Raw genomic sequence first — 4,755 nt, forward strand, 5'->3', positions numbered from 1 at the left:
CCCTCACCGCAGCTCAGCAAGACCAGAAGGGAGCTGGATGATTAATGGCAGGGCCAGGAAGGAGCTGCCTGAATAAAATGGCAGGGCTGGGAAGGAGCTGCCTGAATAAAATGGCACCTGGCATCAGCCCCACGCCAGGGCCCGGCTCAGGAAAGACTCCCCCAGCCAAGGCGTGCTGCACAGACCTCGTCCCACCTCAGGCTGGCTGCCCATCCCAGCCCCTCCAAACACCAAAAACATTCCTAACACTCGCTAAGCACTTGAAGTGTTCCCAGAAAAGCCCAAACTGCGCCAAGTGACGGAGGAGGCCCAGCACGTACTCGGATTGTTTGCTGCCGTCTGTTGCCGGCACTTTTCCATCTGCCTTTGAAGCGTGTGGACGCTGCCAGCAGCCGTGGAGCAGGCTGGCTGGGCTCCCACGTCCCTACCTGTGGCGTTCATCAGGACGCAGCACGCACTTGGGTCACTTTGTCATTTTTTCCTGGCACTGTGGGTGCAGCAGGGGTGTGCAGAGCTGGCTGCCCCCGCAGCCACCCCCCAGTGCGCCAGCTTCTTCTCAGTCCTAGCTATTCCTGCCCCTCGTATGGGTGCAGATAGCAATTCCTTTGTTAATCAGAGCTATGCGTCAGAATTTCCTTCATCAGATTTGGCTGAACACACCTTTACAGGCTGGTGGCGTCTTCACCTTGCTCCTGAATTAAGATCTATAATCTTTGCTTTTTCCTACCGAAGCCACCAGTTGGTGGCCCCGACGTGAATGTCATGTTTCAGCAACAACATATTAAGCCCTGCAGTTACAATTTTTTTTGTTGCTGTTGTTTTTGACTTTTTTAAATGGTGTTAATTCATGATCATAGCTCTATAATTCTGGTGGTGGTTGCCTAGGGAACAGTGATCATGACCTGATTACATTCAATTTGGGCAGAGAATAATCCATTCAGTAAACCAAAATACATATTGCTTTAAAAAGTCAAACCCCAGAAGGCCGAGAAAAAACGCTGAGAAAAATTAGTGGTGGGAAAAGGCAGATGGGAAAATGTGTGTGAAAAAAGGGGAATTCTTTAAGATTTCTTTCCAAGTGCCCCCAAGCTAGTATCAAAGAAAAAAAAAAAAAAAGAGAGAGAGAGAGCCTGTCAGTGCGTACACAAAGCACTATTTTTTATGTTGCCTTGAATTCAGTTATATTGAATCACATTTTAAGTCTTTCTGCTCAGCCACTTGACATCACGCAACCCCTCCCCAGCTTTTCACAGCCTGCTTTCATCGTAACCACCCTGAGGCCCTGCGCATCACCAGCAGGAGCTGTTCTCTCATGGACGTATTGACCAGCGCAGGTCTGGCACACATCGTGCCCATTTATTCCCACACCATCTCCTAACTCCTAAGCAGTTACTTTACAAGCAAAAGCTCACTGTAAATCCATCCTTAACGTCGTGCAGAGCTTCTGCAGTGAGGCCCCAGCACACATCTGCCCCATCCCTGCCAGCCACAGTGGGCTCCCAGCAAACTTCTTCTTTCTGACGGGTTTGCAAACCCTGGCTATAATTTTTGTGTGGTAAGCAAATTACGCTCAAAATATTTTTTGTCTGTGTGAACGTGGCTTTTAACTTGCTGAGGGTTTTGCATCTTGCTGTTTTCCTTGTTTGAAACAGAAAATGCCAGTATCTGAAGAATTTTATTTTGTGTATTTTAACTATTTGTTTGCATTTTGGCTAGCTTGCCTTGCTGTTAAGCCATCCCCCAGCAGGTTCACCATGGCAGAACCTCTGTGTCTTGGTGGCGCACTGGCTAGATGATATCTCCCCATCACTTACAAGAACTTTCCTCTGTATTTAATTTTCACTTCTCCCTGTGAGTTTCTCTGTTTTATGTAGTTCCTCCTGGCAAGGTTATGTAAGCTTGCCAAGGGTTTTTGCCCTTACCTGTGCCCATTTTGCAGCCTGGCAGCTCCTGGCCGAGGCAGTGGTTGCCATCCTGTGATAGCACCAGCACGGCCTGACTTGCTGCTGAGAACTGAGCCCAGCATTAATGAAGCACAGTCCCAGCCATATCAGGTCACGCTAAAGCCCAGATCCTGCCATCAGTGGTGGGTGATACCTGGGAAAGCGTGCAGAGACCAGGGGCGCGTGTACATGTATTCGTGGAGGATTCACGGAGGATTTTCCCAGTCTATGGCTCAGGGGATGCCCCTCCTTGTGCTTCTCCAGATGCAGTCATTTGGGATGTCTTTGCTGTCACATTTCTCCTCATTTCTCCTCCCGTGCACAGCAGTTTCTCGCTCTCACAGCCTCGTGGCCTCCCTCAGCAGTTTGGGCACATTTTCCCCATCCTCTCTGGGTGGAGTGCCCTCCTCCCTCATCCTCTGTGTCTCCTGGGCCACTCCCCAGGGGTTTCTGCAGGTTCCCAATGCACCTCGCTGCTTCCCAAAGCACCTAACTGCACCCCACGCCTTCACTTGCTTGGTCCCGTGCCTCCCCCAGCCCTTTGCACACCCGGTCCTCCACCAGCTCCTCCTCTCCTCCCACCCTGGGCTGTCCATTTCACCAGTGCCTTATCTTCATCCAAACCAGGCTGCCTGCTCCTCCTGCCAGGGCTGCAGGCATGGCAGAGCACCACCTGCATCTCCTCTTGCCCTGGAGGCTGTTTTCAATGTCTCTTCTCCTCTGACCCTTGCTGAAGGAGCAGAGATATTAATTTAGCTCTGGACGATTCCCTGCACCACTGCCCACCGACCCCACCCCATCCTTGATCTAAAAGCCCTCCTGGCATCGTTTTCAGCTTAAGAACTGCTTTGGTTTTCATTTAGAGCTCATCATTCCTTGGAATGCTTTCTCTATTCTGAAAATGTCTCTATTTTTTTCCTAAGACTAAAGGCAACCTGCCTAACCAGCAGCCTGCCCACCCCTGCTGCGTGAGCCGCACTGGCTGCAGTGTGTGAGGTTTCCTCTAAAGCTGTGTTTTAGGTGAACTTCTGACTCTTCCTGCAGTGCTCCCAGATTCTGCAAGACATAATGTGTGGATGCTCACCCTGAGGCTCTGAAGCAGCAAGGCGCTGATCTGCTCCCCACTTGCACAAGGAACATCCCTGGCATCTTCTCTTGGGAGGTGGCGCTCTGGGGTAACAAACGCAGTCCCCAGTATTGCAACAGCCAGCATTGCAGCTAAGCCAACAAGTGGGAAGAAACTGGGACAAAATGGGAAGTGAACCCAGCAGAAGTCAGCTCTGTTTGCCTGTCTCTGACCCCGGGTTCGTGGTTTGGGGCTGTCCAGGGAAGTGTCGCTGGCAGCTCCTGCTCTTTAGGTGGCGGGGAGCACAAGGACATGGCCTGGTTCGTCCCTGGGTGCTGCACGGCCACACTGGCATCATCAAACAGTGCTCCCCAGCAGTCGCTGAGTGTGGGTATCCTCAGCACGCACCTCAGCCCCCCGGCCATGCAGCCCAGGGGCTGTCCTGGGAGCTGGTGTCCCCAGGCTCGGGGACACATAACTCAGCTCTGCCAGCATGAAAAGGTTCTGCTGCACCAGAGGCCACCTCCCTGGGGACAGCCACTGGCTGGGCTGACGTTGGACACAGGAAGACGGTTTCAAACCAGAATTTCTGGAAGGAGGAGGTGACCAGCAGGTTTTAGCAGCGGGGTTAGCAGCTGTGCCAGCACAGGGGCTGACTTCTCATCCTTTCAGATGTTGCTGACGAGTGTGACGGAGCCATGGGGGGGACACACCCACAACCAAGCCCTCTCCAGCTTTCCGACACAGGGAGGTGGGAAAGCTGTCCCTGCGGTTTGTCTTCTGCCTGTGCCCAGTCCTGGATGGGATTGCCCAGTCCTCCGTGCCCTGCACCCGACTGCAGCCTCAGTCCTCGCACCTTGGCGTGCTGCTGCCCCTCTCCGCAGGGCAGCCCTGGCCCTGCTCCCGTCTCCTGAGCTGAGTCACCGCGATGTCACCCTGCCTCCTTGCAACATCTCTCATTTGCTGTTCCAGGAGCAACGAGGAGCCTGTAAATACCGGCTTTGGCAAGACTTATGTTTTGATCTAATCGCTCCGCTTCCTTCAAAGCCAGGCACAGAGAAGAGCCGAGTGAGGCAATAGGGAAGGTCACAGGGAAGCTGTAATTGGGGAAGATCAAGCCACGCTGGAGGAGGGGCGTGGACGCGGCAGGGCTGGCTCAACCCAGGCTGACGCGAGGCCGCAACGCCGTGGGCCTGCCTTCCACAGGCACCAGCTGCCCCAGATACCCCCCAGGACCCGTGGCCACGCTGCCGAGCTCCCTGGCACGGGCACAGAGCTCTGCCCACCCCGTTCCTGTTACACCTGCAGTAGGTCAAAAGCAATATGTTTGCAGCATGGTCCCAAGCGATGGTGAGAAGCCACGAGGAGCCCACCAAACCCCAGCTGGCCACGCTCGGGGTGCAGGCTCACCCCATCCCACCCCGCCAACCTGCACTCCCCATCTCCTGCCCCCGAGCCCTGCCACGAGCCCTGCTGGGGGTGCCCAGGGCTGGTTTTGGGGATGCTCCCCCCCGGGCTCCCCATTTCTTGCCCTGCCTCCCACCTTGCAGCCCTGCTCGGAGCCCCCAGCCCTGCCCAGGGGCCCCCTCCCCAGCCCCCAGGTGCCGCAGGTCCCCCCGCGGGCACGCGCGCCCCTCGCGCCCCCCCCCTACCGGAGCCAGCGGGCGCAGCCCCGCCGCCCCGGCGCGCGCGCGCGCTCGCGTGCACGCGCACGCCCGGCGCGTGCGCGGGGCGGGGCGGCTCCCG

The sequence above is a fragment of the Aythya fuligula genome, chromosome 15 (genome assembly GCF_009819795.1).
Source record: "Aythya fuligula isolate bAytFul2 chromosome 15, bAytFul2.pri, whole genome shotgun sequence".
In the NCBI taxonomy this organism is placed as follows: Eukaryota; Metazoa; Chordata; class Aves; order Anseriformes; family Anatidae; genus Aythya; species Aythya fuligula.